Source organism: Muscardinus avellanarius (assembly GCF_963383645.1).
Source record: "Muscardinus avellanarius genome assembly, chromosome: 2".
Taxonomy (NCBI): Eukaryota; Metazoa; Chordata; class Mammalia; order Rodentia; family Gliridae; genus Muscardinus; species Muscardinus avellanarius.
The window spans coordinates 7033205-7057957 of NC_137787.1; the positions used below are offsets into that span (position 1 = coordinate 7033205).

The 24753-nt window shown below is 49.1% G+C and overlaps 1 protein-coding gene across 2 annotated transcripts in view; it reads right to left on the bottom strand.

Moving 5' to 3' along the window:
• The window catches only part of DGKD (diacylglycerol kinase delta), a gene marked incomplete at its 3' end in the record, with an annotated part of 98237 nt that overhangs the window by 72683 nt on the left and 801 nt on the right, over nucleotides 1–24753 (bottom strand). For both annotated transcript variants that reach the window (XM_080690220.1, XM_080690219.1), the window contains exon 2: nucleotides 583–693. The remainder of the gene's footprint in view (nucleotides 1–582; nucleotides 694–24753) is intronic.

Here is a 24753-nt window from a genome sequence, read left to right on the forward strand (position 1 = left end):
TAGTGAGACCCTGTTTCCAAATAAAGTATACAATAGGTCTGGGAGTATAGCCCGGAAGTAGAAAGCCCCTGGGTTTCATCCCCAGTACCACCAAAAAAAAAAAAAAAAAAATTATTCCAGGGAAGAAACAGGCCACAGTAGCAGAAATCTAGTCAAACTGGCAGGTTCCAAGCTAGGGCTGAAGATAGGCCAGGGGACCCCACTTTCTTCCCTTCCCCCTCCAGTATCTCCACCACAGCCCTTCCCCCCTATTTCTTGTTCCTCTACTCTAAGGAACATCCAGAAAGAAGGATCGCTAAAAGTCCTAGAAGTGAAGAATTTCTCATTTCTGTTAGAGACCTACCAAAGCCGATGTTCCTTCCTAAAAGGAAGATACTGACTGTGGCTAGCTCCAACCCTTTTCTGCTTTCACCATTAGTAATAAATTACATTAGAGAAAAGGAAGATGAATAAAAATCCTTTTAAAGAAATGAAACACACCTGGAGGCCATTAAAACCTGACAGGAGTGCTGCAGGAGCGGCTGCAAAGCCCAGGACCCAGCACGCGGGCCCGCCCTCCCGCTGCTGCCGGCCGCGCCTCACCTTTGCAGTCTTGGCGTAGTACAGCGTTCGCCCCCGGAGCTTAAAGTATCTCCTTTTTGATCGCTGGAATGAGCTGTTCTGTTTGGTCAGCACCCCCTCTTTGATGATGGTCTGAAAGTACAGAAGCATGCCTGTGAGCCGCTGCGGTGCCCGCTCCGCCGTGCGGGACGCGCACGCTGCTGTGGCCGGGCCGTGTCTGCGGACCCGAGCGCCTGCCAGAGGAGTGACATCTCTCAGTCTCCCAGACCGTAACCCACGCGCGGGCAGGAAGCAGGGCGCTGGGGAGGCGGCCGGTCCCCAAAGATGCCCACATCCAGTGCCAGCACAGGGGGAGGTGGCAAAGGCCCACGGTGAGCCTTGGAGGTGCCCAGCAGAGTAGCACGGGGGAAACTGAGGCTCGCGGGCCTGCAGTGAGTGGTGGCTGGGAGGGCACTGGGGACAGGGGCCAGCACATCCCCCAGCTCAGCATTTGTGTTTTTCAGCTATTCTTGGTCCCTCTCCCTGTTCCCTGGCTTCCTGCCATTTCTCAGGATCCTGTGGCCAAATCTGTCCATCCATTACCCTGGGGATGGGCGTGACTCCAGGCCTGTGTGGTACTTACCCTCTGCACCATTTACAGGCTGGAGCAGGCATCTGTGCACAGGGAAAGAAAGAAGTTCCACAGTCCAGACACCGCCCAATCCCATGGCACCAGCAAGCCCACCGCTCGAGGGCAGTCTCTTCTCTCCTGGGCGTCTCTAACGCACCCTGGCTCAGCACGGCAAGGGGGCCTCATTCCCTGCAGCGGCCCTCCGCTCGTGCCTTGTGGGCTGGACACCTAACCATCTCAGTCCTGCACATCACTTGGACTGGATGTCAAACACTCGAAGAACAACTCAGGCAGGAGACGCCCCCACCATCAGAGCCACTGCACAGTCAAAACTAACATGACGGGGGCCAGGGCGCCGCTCAGCAACGGGGCCTAGCACACGTGAGGCCTGGGCGCAAGCCCCAACGAGCAGAGATAAAAACCAACAAAAGACACGCAGAAAAACAAGAACCACCCTCCAATGTCTGAAAACGTCTTATCCCACACCTAACAGAACTATCCATCCCCCAAAGAACCTCAGCAGGAAACAAAGACTCTATAAAAACCCTGTTCAAAGACACACACTAGTTCAGAGAAGCTTCACTCCCTAACCCGTATAGCTTTGGTCTTAAGTAACTTTTAAAATAACAAGCAGCAGAAGTACTTAAGTATCCAGGGCCACCTCAAACTTCCTAAGGTAAGACCAGTGTAAACCAGACACAGAAACCCCATGTTACCCAAAGACCCATCACTGCTCATCAGAGGAGAGGGCGCCGGACAGGACACCGCTGAAGCAAGCCCAGCGCCCCCGACAGGCACGCAGGCCGGGCCCAGGGCCCACAGCTGAGCACACGACAGCATGCAGTGCTGGGGGCCTCCACCCCACCCCAGCCTCAGGATGTCCTCCTGGCCCTCCTGGGCAGTGTAGGCCGCATGCCAGCACTCACTGCTCCACAGTGCCCTCCGCTAGGATGACCCTGGGCTTCTGCCTTTACCTCGTGCCTCTGAAGAGGCACCCACCTCTCCTGCAGGTAGTTAAAGAGTGCCAGGAAGAAAGGCAAGAGCAGCCCTACATGATCTCAGGATCCAGAGAAGGCACGTCAGGCTACAGGCACGCCCACACGGTCCCATGGCCCTGGTAGTTAGACACAGGCCAGTGTGCAGTGCGGGACCTGGGCCTGCTTCCAAGCCTGCTTCCACACCCAAGCACACAGGACGACACGCACGTGAAACCACCCATGCCCACACCTGCAACACGCTCTTTAGAGCCCCTCTTTGTGTGCCTCAGTGGACAAGCTCTGTGCAGGCACCGCCTCCCCCCACTCATCTTCCTTACCTCTGCAGGGGAAGAAGTCACTTCCATCTCTTTCCTAAAGGCAAATTTTTTTAAAAGAGACAACAAAACCAACAAGCCAGAACCCAAAAAAGTTATAAATTATCTTTAAAGAGCAGATGCTGGAGTATTTTTTCTTGCATCTCCCGCTACCCATTTCATACATAAAAGAAAAATCAAAATGAAAACACAACTCACTCCAACACACACACACACACACACACACACACACACACACACACACACACATACCCCTTTCAGAAAGCGGACGAGAGCCTCGGTCTCGGGCAGCCTGAGGAGACCTGCTCTTCTACTTATAGAATGCGTGCTCAGAAAAGACTGGTGGGTTTTAGCGGAAAAGGCTGGGCAAAAGATAGAGACCAGTATTTCTTTGAAGCTTTCTGAGAAACTGCATTTCTTCTCCTGATAGGCTGCTCCTGAACACTACAGATATGCTGCAGAATATTTTTAACACTAGGTCAACAGCAATGAACTAAAGTGGTCAAGAAAATCACACCCCAAAACCATGTGCTGTTTTGCACTGGGCAGCCTGTGAGAGGCACCCACAGGAAACACAGCTGGGCTGGCACGTCTCCCGGCCTGCAGGGCTGAGCAGCAGGCAGCGTCCAGCGCCTGCACGCTCACTTGGTTCTATGCACAAACTGAAAGGCCAACTCTGGAGTTTAAGCCACCAAGGGTACCCACACTACAATCAGAGAAATGTGCAACGCACGGGCACCGAGAAAATGCTCAGCTCCCAGTCAGACAGACACACATGGAGAGGCCGACTCTGCACCCACCTCCATGTGGTGAAGACAGCAGGTAGGGAGCCTGAGCGGGCGGACGCGAGGTCCTGGAGCCACATCCACACGCGGCCCTCAGCCACACCCAGCCCGAGTGGGAGCGGAAGCCTCCCGCCGCGTCCGAGAAGGGCCAACCATGAGCACAGAAGGCCCGCGGGCCTTCACGCACACACAGCCAGCTGTCCCAAGAAAGTGGCGGGGCCATCACAGGTGAGGAGGCCCCCTTTCCTGCCCCTCTTCAAACCAGGGCAGTGTCTTGGGGAGGCACTCAGGCTGAAGAAAGACAGACCCACACAGGGTCACCAGGGAGGTGGGGTCCCGGGGCAGAGCAGTGTCCCTGAGAAAGGGCTGTGTGCTGCGGGTCTTGGGGATAGGCAAGCATCTAAGCAGGGAGGAGGGCAAGGCTGTGGCTCCTCAGGGACAGAGGCAGAGCCCAGCAGGGGCTGGGAAGGCTGGCCAGCCCCAGATCCTGACCAGCCATTATCTGTGGGTCACAGGGTTCTCAATGAGGGGCTGGTGGCTCAGAAGCCCACCTTTTTGTTTTCTGAGTTTTTGAGGAGGGAACCCAGGGGCATTTGACCTCGGAGCTACACCCCCTGCCCTATTTTTTATTCTTTATTTTGAAACAGGGTCTCACTAAGCTGCAGAGGGCCTCACTAAGTAGCTGAGGCTGGTCATGAGCCACAATCCTCCAGTCTCAGCCTCCCAAATGCTGAGACTATAAGCTCAGAAGCCCACCTTTTTTTTTTTTTTTTTTTTTTTTTTTTTTTGGTGGTGGTACTGGGGATGGAATCAGGGGCCTTCTACCTCCGGGCCACACTCCCAGACCTATTTTATATTTTATTTGGAAACAGGGTCTCTTAAGGCAGCTGAGGCTGGCTTTGAGCCTGCGTGATCCTCCTGTCTCAGCCTCCCGAGTGCAGGGATTACAAGTGTGTGCCACCATGCCCAGCTAGAAGCCCACTCTTAAAAGGTGTAGACAAGCCAGGTGTGGCGGCACACGCTTGTAATCCCAGCATTCAGGAGGCTGAGACCAGAGGATCATGGTTCGCAGACAGCCTCAGCTCTTAGGCCCCCCGCAACTCTGTGAGACCCCGTGCCTGCGCGGCGAGCACGAAGCCGGGCGGGGGCTCTCACAGCAGCGCCACGGAAAAGGAGGGACGAGCTCCGTGCAAACTCCCATGGCTACATATCTGCACATGTCCTCACTGTTCTTACAGCAAACTGCTAAAAGGGAAACTGGAGCATCAAAGATAACCCTGAAACAGGAACGACCCACTCGATAGGTGGGGCTGAGACAACAGGCATCAGACACGCAAGGAAACCCCAGGCAGATCTAGAAAACGATGCAAAAGGCAAAGCTGCTGTTTTTGGGGGGGTTATTTTTTGTAGTACTAGGGATTAAACCCAGGGGCATTCTACTTAAAAGCTATGCCCTCAGCCCTGTTTCTATTTTTTATTTTCAAACAGGGTTTCACTGAGTTCTAGAGGGCCTTGTAGGTTGTAGAGGCTGGCCACAAATCTGTGATCCTCCGGTCTCGGCCTCCCAAGTACTAGGATTAGAGCTGTGTGCCACCACGCCCGGCTAAGGCAAAGTTCTTAAACTCCCAGCACACAATTTAGGAGCATTTATTCATGACTGTGGAATTGGAAATGGTTTCTTAAATACGAATGGAAAAATGCTAAACTCAACTTATATATCAAGTGAAAAGGAACCTCAAAAAGAAGAGGAAAGCCACGGACTGGGAGCACAGGTGTGTACAGCTGCCACCAGCCAGAGCCAAGAGACAAAATATACGAGGAACCCCTCGAAACTACAGAGGGACAAGAAGCCACCGCGAGAGAGGCAGCAGAGACCACCCGGCACTCCCCGGAGGAGGAAGCCGAGAGGTGTGGCCGGTGGGAGCGGCAGGCAAGGGCGGCCCGCGCACCTCGCAGCACACGCACACGCACCCAAGGCGCGGCTCGGTCTGCCTGAGATGGGAAGGAAAGGCAAGGGTAAGGAGTCAAGGCCAGAAGGCACTCCGTCTCCTGCGCGTGAGACTGACTACACCTACCCGGTAAGAAGCAGAACGAAGGAAAAATAGCTATAAAGTAGTGGGCAAGTAAGAGCTTCAGGCGGCCCCGGTGGACAGCAAGCCCCGGGGAGCAGAGGCTGAGCGCGGCGCCAGGGGCAGGAGACAGAGGTGGGGCGATGAGAGAATGGAGATCTCGCAAGGCCAGCCTCCCAGAGCAAAGGGCTCAGGCAACACCACCCAAACGCACATCCAGAGGGGGATTAGCATAAATAAATACCGAAGGAAGCTAGTGAAAGTACCATACATGCACAGCACCTTAAATTTTTATGAGCATTTTTCTAACAAACCCGTGTGGTCTGAGTCAGAAATACGTGTAAATAACAAGAAAGCTGAACAGCAGCCGATGTGGTGGTGCATGCTTGAGCCCCAGTACTTGGGAAGCTGAGACAGGACTGCAGGGTCACGCCAGCCTCAGCTACCTAGTGAGGTCATCTGTAACTTAGTGAGACGGTGTTTCAAATTAAGAGTAAAAATAGAGTTGGGGGTGTAGCTTGGAGGTAGAATGCCCCTGGGTTCAAACCCCAGTACTGGAAATAAAAAAAACTGGCCAAAAGGGAGACTGAGTAAATCTGTCCAAGATAAACAGATAAAACCCAAATCCAAAATGCTCTGAAATAAGAAACTTTTTGCACACTGAAATAACAGATCACAAGAGCAATCTTAAGATGCCCTACTCCTGTCTCAAACCTTCTTCCATGGTAGCTGGGCGTGGTGGTGCACACTCCTAATCCCAGTACTTGGGAGGCTGAGGCAGGAGGATCAGAGGTTCTCAGCAGGCTTCAGCTACTTAGTGAGGCCTCTCTGCAACTTAGTGGGACCCTGTTTCAAAATAAATAATTAAAAATAGGGCTGGGGGTGTAGCTCGGAAGTAGAATGCCCCTGATTTTAATCCCTAGCACCTCAAAAAAAATCTTCTGTGATTTATAATTTATGAACACTATAATTCATACACAGAAAACAAAATTATTTGTTCATTAAAAAATATATACAACATACTCAAAGACCCATAAGTTATTTTAAATGCTTGCTTGACACATACCACATCTACCACACACAGGAACTGTTTTCACCTTGTCAGTCTCATACCAACTTTTAAAGTAGGTACAAGTTAAGCAGCTTCAGCTCAAAAACCCAAATCCAAACTACTCCGAAATCACACTGAAACGATGCCAAAAGTTTTGGATTTTGGAGCATGCCAAATTTCATATTTCCAAATTAAGCATGTTCAACTGGGAAAGTTTATGCAAATATTCCAAACCTTGAAAACACTTCTGGTCCCGTGTATTTTGAGTAAGGGATACTCAATCAGTAAAAAGAGTCCCATTTTAGTTAAGGGGCAAAAACTTAAGAAACTCATTCAAGACCACCTGGCTAGTAAATGGTAGACCTAAGTAGATTCCAACCTAGCCCTAGACAGCCAAGCCAAAAATACTTGCTGGCAAAGTGAAACTCCCACCTAAAAGTCTGTCAGCTCTGATTTAGATCAAGTAGACAGAGGCAAATCCCTTCATCTACTCAAAACACTACCCACAAAAGCATCCTGATTCAAAACTGCCTGCAGCCTCCCCGCAACCTGGCCTCGCCACATCCCATCAGAAGCGGAGGGAGCGGGCCTGACGGGTGCCACCTGCCGCAGGCCAGGCTGTGCAGGAGAAGTCCTGTCAACTCAGCAGAGCCACGCCCCACCTCCAGCACTGCCACTGCACAGAGAAGATCCCCACAGGGGCTTTTTTTCTAAAGGTCCCTCACGTACCAAGGTAGGCAACCATTCTTTAAAAGCTTTAGAGATAGGTCTCCTATTTGCCCACACTGATCTCAAATCTCTGAGCACAGGTGCTCTTCCTGCCTCAGCGTGCCAACTACAGGCATGCACCACCATGGCTGAAGGACAGTCCTCTTTTCTTACCCATCAAGGGGACCCAATCTGCCCTCCTCCAATGCCATCAGGCTCAAAGTGACTGTGACCCACAGCCTCTGTCATTAAAGGTTCCATTGAGAGGAAAGGAAATACCTCATTTCTGTCCCCACCACTGTGAGGAAGGACTGAAGCAGAAAAGAACCCAAAACCTGGCCCCAGATGCACTGCCCAAGTCCCCAGGCACGCTCCTGGACCGCCTGCATGTGGAGCGCCCCGCACGCACGGCCCCAAGCCCAGAGGCGCCTCTTCCTGCGGCGTGACACAGGTGAGGACCGTGCCACGCCCTTGCGCTGGCGGCCGATTCTGAGTGGGCGGCGGTGCCCACAGTGGCCTTTCACCAAAGGGCCTACGCAGACGTCCTGCTGGGCTGGTTCACTCTGCTGCTGCGGGGACACGGGCGGCTTCGACCCACGCTTCTTCCCTCCTTTCTACCTTCAAAGTAGTTACGGTACCTGGTGCTGCGTCTGCCATGTTGAGGCCACAGGTAGCAAGCTGGGGTCCTATGGTATGCAAGCCCAACGCATTCCTGGCCGACATAGGACACTGCCTAATTTAGTACTGAACGCGGGTATCCCTAGGGCCCAAGGCTCCATACCCAAAGCGGTCTTCACCTCAAACCACTCTTCATGACCCCTTCCTCTAGCTCCTTTTCCTCTGAACAGCGAGAGCGTCACCAAAGCTAAAAGAAGTACTAGGCGCACCGAATATTTCCTCCTCTGCCCCCATCGTAAGTGGCTACCCAGCATCATTGGCTTTCCTTGTGAAAGTATTCAAGGTTGTGCCCCTCCTCTCCCTGACTTCAGATCCCACCTCAGGCCTAAATTACTATCTTGTCTCCTTGCCCTGGTGTTTCTCCAAATGTGACTCAGACCACCTGGCACTGGACCCTGGAGCACGTGCTAAAAATGAGCTCACTGGCCAGGTGTGGTGGTGCACACTTGTAATCCCAGTACTTGGGAGGCTGAGACAGGAGAGTCACAGGTTTGAGGACAGCCTCAGCAACCTGGGGTGGAGTTCAGAGGTAGAATGCCCCTGAGTTCAATCCTCAGTGCCACCAAAAGATAAAGCAGGTCACTGCTCTACTCCCTAGTGCGCAGACTCAGAATAGTGCTGTTCACTCCTGCCGGGCACCCAGGTGGCACCACAGAGCTGGAGGGGCAGTGCTTTTCTGAGCCCTGCCCGTCCTCTCCTCATCCCGCTGCCATGTTCGCTCCTTCCCGGTCAGTGACTCTCTGGACTCCAGATGCCACTGTGATGCCATGACAGGTTCTGAGAACACTGAGCTCGGCCACACCAGTGAAGTTGGGATGGGCAGGGGCGGGCAGGGGCAGGCAGGCACAGCCCGGGAGACTTCACACAGTCAGCCTGCCCGGGCTTCACGCTGGCCTGCTGTGGCCCAGACCCCTTCCCAACCAGGACTCTCCCAGCCAGCCCAGGGCCCTTCACGCCCGACTCCTTCATATCACAGTACTCCTGAGGAGACTGTCCTCTGCCCGGGAATCCTCAGCTCCTCTTCTCCTGACTAAAAATACTAAACTCTGGGACCCAAGAAGCCTTCCCAGGCCCCCAGCTGAACAAGCTGCCGTGGCTCCACAAGTGGCCTACATCTTAAGGCTGTCTCCCTCAAAGGACTCACTTTCCACAGTCACCCCAGTGCCTTGGGAACAGTGTTGCAAAATAATACAAAGGGCTAACATCTCTAATCTATGAAGAGTTGCGTGTTTTTGTTTCATGGTTTTTGGCTTTGGCGGGGGGTGATTGAACCCAGGGACAGGCTACCTCTGTGCTAAGTCCCCAGCCCTATTTTTATTTTTATTTAGAAACAGGGTCTCAATAGGTTGATGAGTCTCGCTATCTGCTGGGGTTGTCCTTGAACCCGTGATCCTCCTATCTCAGCATCCCTAGTACTGGGATTATAAATTTTTAAAAACTGAGAACAGTGCAGGTCTTGGTGGCACACGCTTGTAATCCCAGTACTTGGGAGGCTGAGACAAGAGGATCTCAGGTTCGCAGCCCGCCTCAGTTACTTAGTGAGGCCCTCCACAACTCAGTGAGACCCTGTTTCAAAATAAAGAATAAAACAATCAGCTGGGGTGTAGTGGGAGGTAGAAGCCCCTGGGTTCCATCGGAGGGTGGAGGAGTGAGGGGACCCACCCAGGAACACCACGCAAGGCACAGGGGCAGCACCACGGTTCAAGCGCCCCCTGCTGGTGCAGCTGGCCAGCTGTGCCAGGCACTGCGGACCGCGGCTACAGGTGAAGTCCTGCGCTGAGCGCCGGCCCAGCCACTGCTGCCACCTACTACCCACGCCCAGACGACCGCACAGAAAGGAGGAGAGTGTGGTCGGGCGTGGATGGCGCGGTGACCGCCTCCCCAGCGTAACCTGCCTTTCCCTCGCCCGGTGCGCTCCGCTCAGACACGGCGGGATGCTGGCACAGCCGCGAGCCCGTCCAGAAGACTGGCGCGCTCACACTTCAGAAGGTTTAAGGTCCGGCTGGAATGCGTCCTATTTCTATCAAGACCTTCGACTCTCTGCTTGGATAAGTGCAGATTTATTTTCAACACAGGAGTCAGAAGTTTAAACAAAGGGGCAACACAGCCAAGTTGTCCCATAGTGTTCACAGGTATGAGGATATTTTAAATGTAAACTGTGTTTTCACAAGTCATGGCCTTGGCATCTTTGCTCCTTCAATGCAATCTGCTTTGATTCAACAGTTCTACAAGCTTCAGCTATGTTTTAGAACGTTCCAGAAAAAAGGCTGAGGGCGGTTTCTCCACCCTCCACGCTGGAGTACGGCACCCCTACTGTCCAGCTCCTGGCAGCATCTCACAGAGCCCTCACCGAAGGGGCATGTTATGCTCACATTTTGTTTTCTTTACTATTAAACAATGCGTACTTATTTTAGAAAATGCAGAAAAGCAAGCCGGGTGCAGTGGCACACCCTTGTAATCCCAGTGCTTGGGAGGCGGAGCCAGGAGGATCTCAGGTTCAAAGCCAGCCTCAGCAATTTAGGCTCTCAGCAACTTAGTGAGACCCTGTTCTCAAATTAAAAAATAAAATAGAACTGAGGGTGTAGCCCACAGGTAAAAGGTCCCTGGGTTTTATCCCTGGTACCAAAAAAAAAAAAAAAAAAAAAAAGAAAGAAAGAAAGAAAGAAAGAAAAAAGAAAAAGAAAGCCGTGCGTGGTGGCGCACACTTGTAATCCCAGCATTCAGGAGGCTGATTCAGGAGGATCGTGGTTCATGGACAGCCTCAGCTACTTAGTGAGGTTCTCTGTAACTCAGTGAGACCGGTTTCAAAATAAAGAATAAAAAATAGGGCAGGGGGTGTAGCTCGGAGGTCAAATACCCCTGGGTTCCATCCCCAGACCCGCAAAAAAAAAAAAAAAAAAAAAGAAAAGAAAAAGAAAATGCAGGAAACAAATGTAAAATACAAATGACCCAAACCCTCCACCCAGCATAATTCCCAGTATCATTTTGGAAACTTCCTCCCTCCAGTGGTGCTGTGCGCACAGCTGGAGAGCATCCTTACACACAGTGTGCCCGTCTCCCCAGCAGCTCAAAGCCCGGGCTGTGTTCCTGCCTCCCCTCCCCTCGGCGCTCTCTGCCGCTCTCCAGCTGAACCTCCCCGCAGCACCTTTCACAGCTGCACAGTGAATGGCCCACCACACACACTTGGCCCAGGCAGACCCGCAGGCACCTCAGTCCACGGAGGGCTGCCTGCTGTGGGGCTTTGTTGCCGTTTTGCTTTATTCTGTTGGTACTGGGGATTCCACCCAGGAGCCTTCTAACTCTGAGCACACACTCAGCCCTTTTACTTTTTCCTTTGAAACAGGTTCTCACTAGGAGCCGGGCGTGGTGGGCACGCTTGTAATCCCCGCACTTGGGAGGCTGAGACAGGAGGATCGCACAGGTTCAAAGCCAGCCTCCGCTACTTAGTGAGGCTCTCGGCAATTTAGTGAGACCCTATTTGAAATAAAGTATAAAATAGGTCTGGGAGTGTAGTCCAGAGGTAGAAAAGCCCCTGAGTTCCACCCCAGTACCACAAAAACAGGTTCTCACTAAGTTGCTCGGGAGGGCCTCAAATTTGTGATCCTACGGTCTCAGTCTCACTAGTGCTGGAATCACAGGCTTGTGCCCCCACACCCAGCTTTGCTGTGGTTTAAGAACCTGGACTTGGACACTGAAGTTGTTTCCAACTTTTTTTTTTTTTTTTTTTTCAGTTCTGGGGATGGAAACCAGGGGCATTCTACCTCCAAGCTACACCCCCCAGTCCTATTTTTTATTCTTTATTTTGAAACAGGGTCTCACTGAGTTGTAGAGGGCCTCACTAAGTAGCTGAGGCTGGCTTCAAACATGTGCAATCCTCCTGTCTCAGCCTCCCAAGCACAGGGATTACAAGCATGCACCACCACACCTGGCCTATTTTTTATTTTGAAACAGTCTCACTAAGTTGCAGAGGCTTCACTGAGTAGCTGAGGCTGGCAGTGAACCTGTGATCCTCCAGTTTCAGCCTCCCAAGTACCGGGATTACAAGCGTGCGCCACCACGCCTGGCTTCTTACTGCCCTTTTTATTTACTTTGAAACAGAGTCTCACTAAGCTGTAAAGCTGGCTTCAAACCTGCGATCCTCCTGTCTCCGCCTCCCAAGTGCGGGGATTATCCATGTGTGCCACTAAACCCAACTGGCATTGGTTTCTTAAATACAGCATCAAAGGGGGTAAAAAAGATACATTAGACTTCATTAACATTAAAAAAAACGTTCATGCCTCAAAGGATTTTATCAACAGAGTGAAAAGACAGCCCAAAGAAAATATTTGCTAATCATTTATCCGGTAAGGGTCTAGTATGTGGGATATATAAAGACACCTTACAACTCAATAACAAAAAGACGATTCAATTTAAAGTGAGAGAAAAAACTGAACAGACATTTCTCCAAAGATACGTGTCCCAAAAGCCCAAGAAAAGATGCTCAGTATCATTAGTCATCACACAAACACAAATACCTCAGAATGACCATGATCGAAACAAATGGAAATACCAAGTGCTGACAAATTCAGAAACATTGTAAGCCTCATACTCTGCTGGTGAAAATATAAAATAATATTGCAGTCACTGTGAGAAATAGTTCCTCAATGATGTAAACAAAGAATTGCCAGCAACTCCACTCATAGAGGTATGTACCCAAAAGAACGGGCCAGGAAGGTGGTACATGCCTTTAATCCCAGCTACTCAGAAGGCTGATGCAGGAGGATCACAAGTTTGAGGCCAGCCTGGGTAACACAGTGAGAACCCATTTCAAGAAAAATAAAAAGGGCTGGGGTACATGTAGCTCAGTGGTAGAGTAACCCTGGGTACAATCCCCAGTCCCTCCTCAAAAAAAAAAAAAACCATTGAAAACAGGTATTCAGACAATAATTTGTACATGAACTTTCAAAGCAGCTCTACTGACAACACCAAAGCAGAGCCAAGTCAAATGTCCAGCAAAATGTGGCCTCTCCCTGCGGTGGAATATTACCTAGCCATAAAAGAGAGCAAAGTCCTGAAACAGGTACTGCAGGAACCCCTCCTAAGTAAACGATGTCCAACACAAAGGGCCACAATCTGCCCAGTCCAGAATAAGCAAATTCAGAGATAGAACGCAGATTTATGGCCGCCAGGAGCTGCATGGGGGTAAAGAGGAGACTGCATAATCAAAAAGAATTTCCATACAGGGGATAAAAGCCAAGCATGGTGGCACATGCCTGTAATCCCAAGACTTGGGAGGCTGAGAGAGAAATGCAGGTTTGAAGCAGCCTCGGCAACTTAGACCGTTTCCAAATAAAATAAAATAAAATAAAATAGAGCCGGGGTGTAGCTGGGAGGTAGAATGCCCCTGAGATCAAAATCCAGTATTATGAGCCGGGCGTGGTGGCGCACGCTTGTCATCCCCGCGCTTGAAAGGCGGAGACAGGAGGACCATGCAGGTTCGAAGCCAGCCGCGCACTCTGGCTTAGGCGACCCTGTTTCCAAATAAAGACGTATAAAAAATAGGTCTGGGAGTGTAGCCCAGAGATAGAAGGGCTTCCAGGAACCCCAGTACCACCAATAAATAAATAAATAAATAAAAATAAAAAAATAAAATAGGGCTGAGGTAGAACCCCATGGGGTTCCATCCCAGTGCTATAGGAAAAGATAAAATAAAAAAGAAACTAGAGAGATATAGGACAACCAAATACAATGCACAAATTTGCTTGGCACCTGATTCCCAAAAGGGAGACCATAAAAGGCACTTTTGAGGAAATATGAAAATAATCCAGATATATATTTGAGGTCTTGTGTGTGTGTGAGAGGGGGGAGGGGAGTCTGGGGATGGAACTCAGGGGCATTTGACCTCCGAGCTACACCCCCTGCCCTATTTGTATTAGTGTGTGTGTGTGTGTGTGTGTGTGTGTGTGTGTGGTTCTGGGGGTAGAACCCAGTGGCATTTGACCTTCAAGCCACACCCTCTGCCCTATAGTCTTTATTTTGAAACAGGGTCTCACTAAGTTGCAGAGGGCCTCACTAAGTAGCTGAGACTGGCCGCGAACCGCGATCCTCCTGCCTCAGCCTCCTGAATGCTGGGATTACAAGAGAATGCTGGGGTTACAAGAATGTGCCATAACACCCGGCTTTTTTTTTTTTTTTTTTTTTTTTTTTTTTGCAGTACTGGGAATTGAACCCAGGGGCATTCTACCTCTGAGCCAAACCCGAGGCCCGATTTTACTTTTATTTTTGAAGCAGAATCTTGCTAGGTTAACGAGGCTCAGTACTTGCTGAGGCTGTCCTGGGACCTGCGATCCTCCTGTCTCTGCCTCTCAAGTACTGGGATTATAGGCATGCGCCACCACGCCTGGCTGATATCTGGAAACTGCAATTATTATCTTAGACATAGTAAGAGGTACTATCATACAGGAAAGTGTCCTTTTGTCTTGGAGAAGCATGCTGAAGCACTCAGAGGCAAACGCTCGTGCTGGCCTCCCTCTGGTGCAAAACCAGTTATTAGCCTTCCCCCCTTCTCCCTCCCAGTCCTTCCTCTCCTGAATCAATAGGCTGTCTGACCAGCCCTGACCCGGTCTTCTTCATCTTTCATTCTTTTAAGCTATTGCCCTCATTTCTTTTCTTTGAGTTTCTATTGCAATTCTTCTGACCACTTCATTTTCATGTATTTTCTACTATGTCTTCTTTTCTACCATAAACATTTAATGCTACAAATTTCCCTCTAGACATGACGTTAGCTATATCCCGTTAGCTTTTCATTCAACTCAGAGTTGCTATCCCAGTGCTGTCACTCAACTCCAAGTCTTTTCCAGGTCTCTCTGACAGATAAGTTACTGAGCAGTAGATTCCCAGCTCGGAGTAGCGGGACACAGGTGTCATCCCAGTTACTGGGAAGGCTGAGGCAGGAGATGGCAAATTGGGAGCCAGCCTTGGCATCTCAGCTAGGTCCTGTCTCAGAATTAAAATTAAAATAATAACAGTAATAAAGTGCCTCAATGGTAGAGTGCCCCTGAGTTAAGTCTCTAGTACCACACACAAAAAAGAAATAGACTTCTTAAGTTCCCAATACATCAGGGTTTTTTATTAATTTCTGGTATAATTCCACTGTTATCAGAGAGCATACTATGTGTAATTTTAATCCGCAAAAGTTGTTGAGAAGCCGGGTGTGATGAGGCACACTTGTGATCTTAGTACTGGTTAGCTGAGACAGGATGATCACGGGTTCGAGGACAGCCTGAGCAAGTAGTGAAACTCTTCACCAACCTAGTGAGACCCTGTTTCCGAATGAGAAGTAAAATGGGTCTGGGGTGAGGCTTGGAAGTAGAATGCCCCTGGGTTCAATTCTCAGTGCCACAAAAAAAAAAAAAAAAAAAAAAAAATAGTTGTTGAGAGTTGCCTTGAGAAGAGCCCGCAGTGAATCCCGACAGCGCCGGCACACGGGTGAGACTCCACACTGTCAGGCTCAGGGTTCTCTCGGTGTACGTCCATCGCGCAAGATTCAGGTCTCATGTTTGAACCTTCTACTTCTTAACTAATTTTCTCTTCTACTTCTAACAATAAAATCTGAGACAGGTGTATTAAAACATCCCCCTAAGAGCCAGCCACAGTAGTACGTGCCTGTAATCCCAGTACTTGGGAAGCTGAGACAAGAGGTTCAAGCCAACCTCAGCAACTTAGTGAGGCCGTTTCGAAAATTAAAAAAAAATTAAAAGGACTGAGGGTTTAGTCCAGAGGAAGAATTCCCCTAGTACAATTCCCAGTGCAAAAAATAGATAAATAAATAAAATACAAATCCCAGTATAAGTATAGATTTTTTAAATATCTACTACAGTTAATTTTCCTTTCATGTATTCTGAAGTAAGTTACTACATACTTATCTTAAATGACTGCATCTGTGTGAACCTTTTACCATATCTTTATCTCTGATGATAATTTTGGCCTTGGCCTACTTCAATATTAAAAATAGCTACATCAACTTTGTTTTGGCTAGTTTTTGTTTTGTTTGTTTTGTGGTACTGGGGGTGGAACCCAGGGGCTTTTCTACCTCTAGGCTATACTCCCAGACTTACTTTATACTTTATTTGGAAACAGGACCTCACTAAGTAGCTGAGGCTGGCTTCGAACCTGTGCGATCCTCCTTTCTCAGCCTCCCAAGCACTAGGATTACAAGCGTGCACCACCACGCCTGGCTTTCTGGCTAGTCTTTGCATAATACTTTCCCCTTTTCTTTGTTTGCAATCTCTTGTATCTTCATTTTAAATGTGCCTTTTAAATAACCTGGTCGGGTTTTGTTTTCATATTCAGTCTCACAATCCGCCTTTTAATTGGAGTACTTAAATCCACTTACATTTAATGGGATTACTGATATTTTGGGATTTAAGTCACTGACTTACTGTCTGTTTGCCATTCAGCCCACTTCTCTATCCTTTCTTGCCTTCTTTCAGCTTAGAATTTGTTTTTACATTCTTCCCGCCTCTTGGCCCCGCCATGACACAGTGTGTGATCATGACAGCACATGTCCCTGGCTTGCCCAACACTCACTGGCTCTCTGTCCTCTTCTGGAAACGCATGGCCTTAGGAAAGCTTTCCGCCCTCTGGGCTCACAGGACACTGTTGTCATGTGTTCTAACTCTACACACATTTCAAACCCAAAGACAACGGATGTTCCAGTCAATAACCCTTTGGTCTTTATTTGAAAATGTCAGCTGAGCGTGGTGGCTCAAGCCTATAATCACATATAATCTCCTTGAGAGGCTGAGACAGGAGGATCACAGGTTTGAGGACAGCCTCAGCAGCTTAGCAAGGCCCTCAGCAACCTAGCAAGACCCTGTTCCAAAGTAAAAATAAAATAGGCTAGGGGAGTAGCTCAGAGGTGGACTATCCCCTGGGTTCAATCTCCTAGTACCAAAAAGTAAAGTCCAATGTCTATTTCAACTTCATCTCTGAGGGATCTTCTTGCTGCATAAAGAATCCTGGGATCATTCAGTTTCCCTGCACACCTAAATTTCTACTGACTTCTGGTCAGTAGAAATGGCTTCCGCTCCAAACACAGCTAGCAGTGGACATTTGCTCTGGAGGGCCATCTCTGGCTGTCTCGAGCCGCGTGCTCCCGTGCGGGTTCCAGCGTCCTGCCCTGGGGTGACTGGGTGGCCCCTGCTTCTCAGTGCCAGCGCATCTGTGGACGGTGCCTTGCATGAAGTTGTGGGAAATTCTCACAGTACTTTTCAAGCACTGTCTCTGCTCAATTTCCTCTCACCTCCCCTCTCTATAACAATTAATACAGACCAGGCCTTATGAACCATCTGTGACGATCTACACACAACACACCAGCCCCGTCCCCTACCCTCGCTCAGATGCTCCGCTCTGCGACGCACTTATCCAGGCTTCCTTGCGGGTGTTTTCTTTTGCACTAGCCTCCTGGGTCACTAAGTTTTTTCAGCTGTGTCTAATCTGCCCTTCCTGTGATGACTTAATTTTGTTACATTTTTTCAGTTGCAGAATCTTCACGTGAGCGGTGAGGTGGCTGAATCCTAGCTCAGAAGGCTGGGGAAGGAAGATCGCAGGTCCAAGGCCAGGCACTTCTTGGTTCTGGACAGCACAACTGTGCGCCAGCTCTGAGCACAGCCACGTCTGTGTCCACATCTCTTTCCTTCATAAAGACATCAGACGTCAGCGTCTACCCTGGATTCAGGACCACTATCTCTCAAGACCCTTAATTAGTTATATCTGCAAAGACTCTGGAGGTCACATTTGAGGTTCTAGGACGCCCAGACTTGGAGGAGACACTGTTCCCACCACCATCTCCACCGGATTCCAAAGTCAAGAGCGGGACCAAAAGGCAGGCTCGCTGAGCCACGGGCCGCCCCGCCCAGCCCCTCACCCCCAAGGCCACTCCACTCAGCAGGACGGTCACTTCCTCAAGAAACCCTTCACAGCCCTTCCTGGGAGCAGGGCCAGCGCCCTGGACACTCCAGCCCCTTCACTTTTACCGTGCGGCTCTCACACCGACATGTCTGCACTGCTAGCTCTAGCACTCCAGGCTGTTTGCCTGGCTCAGCACTCACCCAGGCCAAAATAGCAAGTACTCGTGGAGTCAAATGAGCCCTCGCCCCCCGATACTCAGTAAGTTAATGAGTTCCTTCAAGGATGGCCAATGAATGTTTTCAGCCAAGTTTGTTTGGGTTTTTTCTTTTTTTCTCTCTCTCTCTTCTGGCTGCCAGAGATAGATATTCAGCAGACCCACTTGAGCAGGAGGAGGATGTGGTCAGGAGAATGACTCCCAAGCAGGACTTACAAAGTGAACAGAGACAGCAACGATGGACAGCAGCCACTTGGTGACTACTCCACGGCAGGCCCTGGGCCGAGCGCTCTTCAGAGACCGTCCCGTTGATTCTACAAGTTATTGGTTCTATTTTAAAGCGATGAGAACTAGTACTATCACTCCAGTTTTACAGGTAGGGAAACCAATGCTCAGGAACACACAGCTAGCACTTTTACTATCATCACATTCAACCCCCAAACTAGTATTTTCCCCTTTTGTAGATGAAGAAACCAAGGGGATTTTTGTTTGTTTGGTTGGGTGGGTTTTGTGTGTGTGTGTGCGTGTTTGTGTGTGTGGTACTGGGGGTGGAACCCAGGGGCGTTCTACCTCCGAGCTATACTCCCAGGCCTATTTTATACTTTATTTGGAAACAGGGTCTCACTAGGTTGCTGAGAGCCTCACTAAGTAGCTGTGGCTGGCTTCGAACCTGTGCGATCCTCCTGTCTCAGCCTTCTAAGCGCAGGGATGACAAACGTGCGCCACCACGCCCGGCTCTAAATAAAGTTTTTTAAAAAATACTTTTAGCTGGGAGTAGTGGCACACGCTTGTAATCCCAGTACTTGGAGGCTGAGACAGGAAGGTCGCAGGTTCGAAGCCAGCCTCAGCAGCTTAGTGAGGCTGTTGGTAACCTAGTGAAACCCTGTTTTTACACAATAAAAAAAAGAGTTGAGGGTGTAGCTCGGAGGTAGAATGACCCTAAGTTCAATTCCCAGTACCCCCCCACACACACACACAAAAAAAAAAATTTTATCACTTCACACATACTAGGATAGCTATAATCAAAAAGACAAATAATAACAAGTGCTGGCAAGGATCTGGAGAAATCTTGACCTTCCTCGTATTTGCCGGAGAGAATAAAAGTGGTGAATGTGAAATGGTGCGGTGGCTTCGTAAGACAAACCAGAAGCTCCTCACAACGTCGCTGCACCCCAGGGATATGCTCAAGGGAAAGGAAAACATACCCACATAAAACATGTGCATCGGCACTCACAGAACAGCTTAAAAGTAGAAATAACAAATGTCAGCCCAGTACGGAGCCTGCCTATACCCCACTACTTGGGAGGCTAAGGCAGAAGATCACAGGTTCACAACCCGCCTCAGCAACTTAGCAAGGCCCTCAGCAACCTCGTGAGACGGATTTCAAAATCAAACAGAAGCCAGGCGTGGTGGCTCATGCTTATAATATCAGTACTTGGGAGGTTGAGACAGGAGGATGGCAGGTTCAAAGCCAGCCTCGGCACCTTAGCAAGGCTCTCAGTGACCTAGTAAGACCCTGTTTCCAAATAAGATATGAAATGGGACTGGGGGGGTTGCTTGGAGGTAGAATGCCCCTGGATTCAATCCCCGGTACCAAAAAATAAAAACAAAAATAAAAATAAAATAAAATAGAGCTGGGTGTGCAATTTGGAGGTAAAATGTCTCTGGGTTTGATCCCCAATACCAAAAAAAAGGAGTAACAAATCTTCATCAACTGACAAATGACTCAAGTGCAGCAGTCCTACGCTGGGTGCTATTCAGCAATAGAAAGAAGAGCCTTGAAAATATGATAAATGAAAGAACCCAACACTACAGACCACACATTGTCCTCCCGCACTTGAGGGGCTGACCCGGGAGGATCGGCAGGTGCAAAGCCAGCCTCAGCTGCTTACTGAGGCTCTCAGCAACCTGGTGAGACCCTGTTTCCAAATAAAACATAAACTAGGTCTGGGAGTACAGCCGGAGGTAGAAAGCCCCTGGGTTCCACCCCCAGTACCACAAAAAAAAAAAAAAAGACCACACATTGTATAACTCCATTTCTATAAATAGACCAGAAACGGCAAATACATAGACAGAAAATAGATTAGGTTTGAGGAAGCTGGGAGGAAATGGGGTGGTGAAATGTTCTAAAACTGATTGTGGTGGCAACTGCACAACTGTGAATATGTAAAAACCACTCGGCCACACAGTGTTTAGGTGTTTTTTTTTTGTTTGTTTGTTTTTTTTTTTTTTTTTTGGTGGTACTGGGGTTCCTGGAAGCCCTTCTACCTCTGGGCTACACTCCCAGACCCATTTTATATTTTTTTTTATTTGGAAACAGGGTCTCTTAAGCCAGCGCGGCTGGCTTCGAACCTGTGTGATCCTCCTGTGCGCCACCACGCCCGGACACTTGTTTAAATGAATGACATCCCATAAATCTGGGGTTTTCAAGCCAGGCATGGTGGCACACGCTTGTAATACCAGCATTCCGGAGGCTGAGACCTGGAGGATCGCGGTTCGGGGACAGCCTCAGCTACTTAGTGAGGCCCTCTGCAACTCAGTGAGACCCTGTTTCAAAATAAAGAATAAAAAAATAGGGCAAGGGGTGTAGCCTGGAGGTCAAATGCCCCTGGGTTCCATCCCCAGACCCAAAAAAAAGCAAAAAAAAAAAAAAAAGCTGGGTTTTTCAAGTCTTAAAACTTGAACCTGGAGCCAGGCATGTAATCCCAGTCCTTGGGAGACTGAGACAGGAGGATCGCAGGTCGAAGAACAGCCTCAGTAAGCGATGAGGCTCTCATCAACCTAGTGAGACCCTGTTTCCCAATAAGAAATAAAATCAGGCTGGAGGCATAGCTCAATGGTAGAGTACCTCTAGGTTCAATTCCCAGTACCACAAAAACAAAAAAAAAAGAAAAAGAAAAAAACCTGAATCTGCCAGGCATGGTGGTATAAACCTGTTATCTCAGTCCTTGGGAGGCTGAGACAGGAGGATGGCAGGTCCGCGGGCAGCCTTGGTAAAGTAGCAAGACCCTGTGTCAGAAAACAAAAAATAACAGGAGCTGAGGGTATAGCTTGGAAGCAGAATGCCTCTGGGTTCAATCCCAGCACCACAAAAACAATAAATAAATAAAACGGGCTGGAGGTGCGGCTCAGAGGTAGAATGCCACTGAGTTCAAGCACTGAAAATAAAGAGGGAACTTTTTTACCCATTTTCTGTTAGTCTTCATTTCTTCCTTTTACAATGGAAAAAATGCTTTGTTTAAATATGAAACCAGAATAAAAGCACTGCCACCCTCATATCCAAAAAATGTGTTAACCTTTTAGAAACTTTTAAATAAATTTGCTTTATCTAAACTGATGGCTTCACAGAATTACACTGTTCTTTACTCAGACTTCAGAAGACTGTGCTTGTGAGTTTACCAGCCAGTATACTCGCTGCATTTTCTTTATTCCACTCTTCTATGTGGTCCTAAAGTCGCCACTGTGTATTGTGGTCGGGAAATAGAAATAAAGCCGTGTGTCTGCCGAGGGCAGATGCAACTCTAAAGTTTAAACACACAAAACATCACACATGCACGAGATACCTATAAACAGCCCAATTCCACACCTCGAACTCTCACTGAAGGCTTGAAGGAAAGTTTTGATTGTTTCTTTTTTTTTTTTTTTCTTTTGCGAGTCTAGGGATGGAACCCAGGGGGATTTGACTCCACCCCTGCCTTTTTTTTAATTCTTTATTTTGAAACAGGGTCTCACTAAGTTGCAGAGAGCCTAAGTAGCTGAGGCTGTCCAGCAAACATGATCCTCTGGTCTCAGCCTCCCGAATGCTGGGATTACAAGCGTGTGCTGCCACGCCCAGCTAAAGAAAAGTTTTAAAAACACTTTATAGCCGGGCATAATCCCCATGCTTGGGAGGCGGAAACAGGAGGTTCGAAGCCAGTCTCTCTCTGGCTTAAGAGACCCTGTTTCCAAATTTTAAAAAGTATAAAATAGGTCTGGGAGTGTAGCCCGGAAGTAGAAAGGTTTCCAGGAACCCCAGTACCACCAAAAAAAAAAAAAAAAAAAACCCTTTATAACCTAAAGATTTATTTGTAACTTGGTAAGACTTCTCTTTAATAAATGCCATAAGATCCTGTTTCTCAGCCAGGTGTGATGACACACATCTGTTATCCCAGTACTTGGGAGGCTGAGACAGGAGGATTGCAGGTTTGAGGACAGCCTCAACAAGTAGTAAGACTCTCATCAACCTAGCAAGACCCTGTTTCCACATAAAAATAAAATTGGACTGGGGTGTAGCTTAGAGATAGAAGGCATCTGGGTTCAACTATTAGTACCAAAAAAAAATCCAGTTTCTCAAGGTGTGTTCTAGGGATCAATAGTACCGACACCCTTCAGAGCGTGTTAGAAATGCGTTTCTAAAGTCCCACCCAGGTCTCCTCAACCACAACTGATGTCTGTCTCCAGGGGATGTGTCTACACACTAAAATTTACAAAACACCATCAAAAAATTCTTCCCCAGCCAGGCATGGGTGCACGCTATAATCCCAGCATTCAGGAGGCTGAGACCAGAGGATCGTGGTTCGCAGACAGCCTCAGCTACTTAGCGAGGCCCTCCACAACTTACTGAGACCCTGTTTCCAAATAAAAAATTAAAATAGGGCAGGGGGCATAGCTCGGAGGTCAAATGTCCCTGGGTTCCACCTCCAGACCCGAAAAAAAAAAAAAAAAAAAGATTCTTCCCTAACTCGTGGTGGCGCACACCTGTAATCCCAGCATTCGGGAGGATCGCGGTTTGCGGACAGCCTCAGCTACCTAGCGAGGCCCCTCGCAACTCAGTGAGACCCTGTTTCAAAAAATATAAACTAAAAAATCGGACCAGGGGTGTAGCTCAGGGGTAGAATGACCCTGGGTTCCATCCCCAGTACCGCAAAAAAAAAAAAAAAAAAAAAGGTTCTTCCCTTTATTTCCCCTCCTCTAAATTAAGACAGCTCAAGCCTCCACTAGACTAATTCTTTGCAAACTGGTCCTGGGCCAGCTTGTCTCAGAGCCATTCCTTGTCTTCTGCTCAGTTCCAATGGCAGAGGGGGTGACCCTGCAGGCCGGGCTCCCTGGCAGGAGGGGCGGGGTGTCTGTGGCGGCAGCTGTACGTCTCCGAGGTGGATCCCCACCTCCTCCGGGCGCCTGGCCTGGGGTGCGGCGGCTTCCTGCTCCTTGCTTCACCTGGGTTGCCTCACTGTCCGCAGTCTGCCGCATCAGTCCTCCAGCACCCATGCAGCCACTCCCCCGGCTTAAATACGTAGAGTGGGTTGTTTCTTTGGGAACCCAAAATGACAGCCCATATCATTTGGACATTTCTATTATGTACCACATATGCCGGAGGGATTTTGTGAATGGCTTCTCGACTACAGAAGGGAGCTACTGCACACACACACACACACACACACACACACACACACACACACACACAGTAAGGCACATTTGCCACATTCTGACAATCTCTCAAACCCAGAAGAAAAGTCAGCCTGGAGCTCTCTGTACAGCAGATGTGGCTGTATCCCGAAATCCAAGTCCTCGGGGTGTATTTTGAACACTGTCCTCACCACTCCCCCTCAATTACAACAGCTGGTAGAGCAGCTATTGTTTTAGGGGAGAAAAAGCTAAAGGGGAGAAAAAACCACCTCCTGAGCCCTGGTGGCCCACGCTTGTAGTTCTAATACTTGGGAGGCTGAGACTCGAGAATCCCAGGTTCAAAGACAGCTTCAGTAAGTAGTGAGGTTTTCATAACCTAGTGAGACCCTGTTTCAAAAAAAAAATTGTTTTTAAAGGAGGGGGCTGCTGGGAGTGTAGTTTGGCACAGAATGCCCCTAGGCTCAATCCCAGTACCACAAAAAAAAAAAAAAAAAAAAAGAAGAAAACCCACTTCCTAAAGAACTGAATTCTGGACTCACTCTAAAATCTCAGGAGTCACACCTTTCTCACCATGATCTTGATTTTTTTTTCCAGTACTGGGGATGGAACCCAGGGACATTCTTCTTCCAAGCTACTCCTGCCCCATTTTTTATTCTTTATTTTGAAACAGGATCTCACTGAGTTGCCAAGAGCCTGGCTTAAGTAGCGGAGGCTGTCCGCGAACTGCGATCCTCCGGTCTCTGCCTCCCAAATGCTGGGGTTACAAGCCTGCGCCACCACGCCCAGCTTAATCTTGATCTGAATCACACTTGTAAGACACAGATCTACCGGGAGCACCAGGCAAGCGAAAGAGCAGCTGCTATCTGCAGCATCTAGCGGTCCCTGGACATCCTCCTGAAGCACATCTGATGGCCACGCCCATACTTGGAATGACCCTCATCCTTCCCTCTTGGCCAAGGCCAAAAGGCCAACCCTTCCAATGGAGGTGGTCCTTCAAAACCCCACCTGATCTACCTTTCCAGCCTCTTCCAGATTCTTTCAACCTGATCCATCTGCAGCCTCCACTTCTGACCATCCCCACACATGCCCCAACGTGCAGCCGCGACACCCCAATGTCAGGAACACCAGACCCTCCCCCCAACCTGGTACACCGCATCCCTCAGTAGCCCACCTTAAAGCAGGCATCTCCATCCCTGCTTCCTGGAGCATCTCGGTGCCCATCTCTCCACTAGACCTGTGCATCTAGATGGGGAAACTGCTCTCCATCTTGGGATTTTGACCACGGTTCAACTCCAGATCCATATTTACTGCCCGCGACACTCTGGGTAACCTCTCCACCTCGGTTTCCTATTCCATGAAACCGGGGTAATGGATAACCCACAACTCACTGGCGTATCACCAGCGCTAAATGAGTTAAGTAGATGAGTTAACCCATGTAAAGCGCCTAAAGCTAACCCAAGAAAAGGGTCGGCACACAGTAAGCACGTAA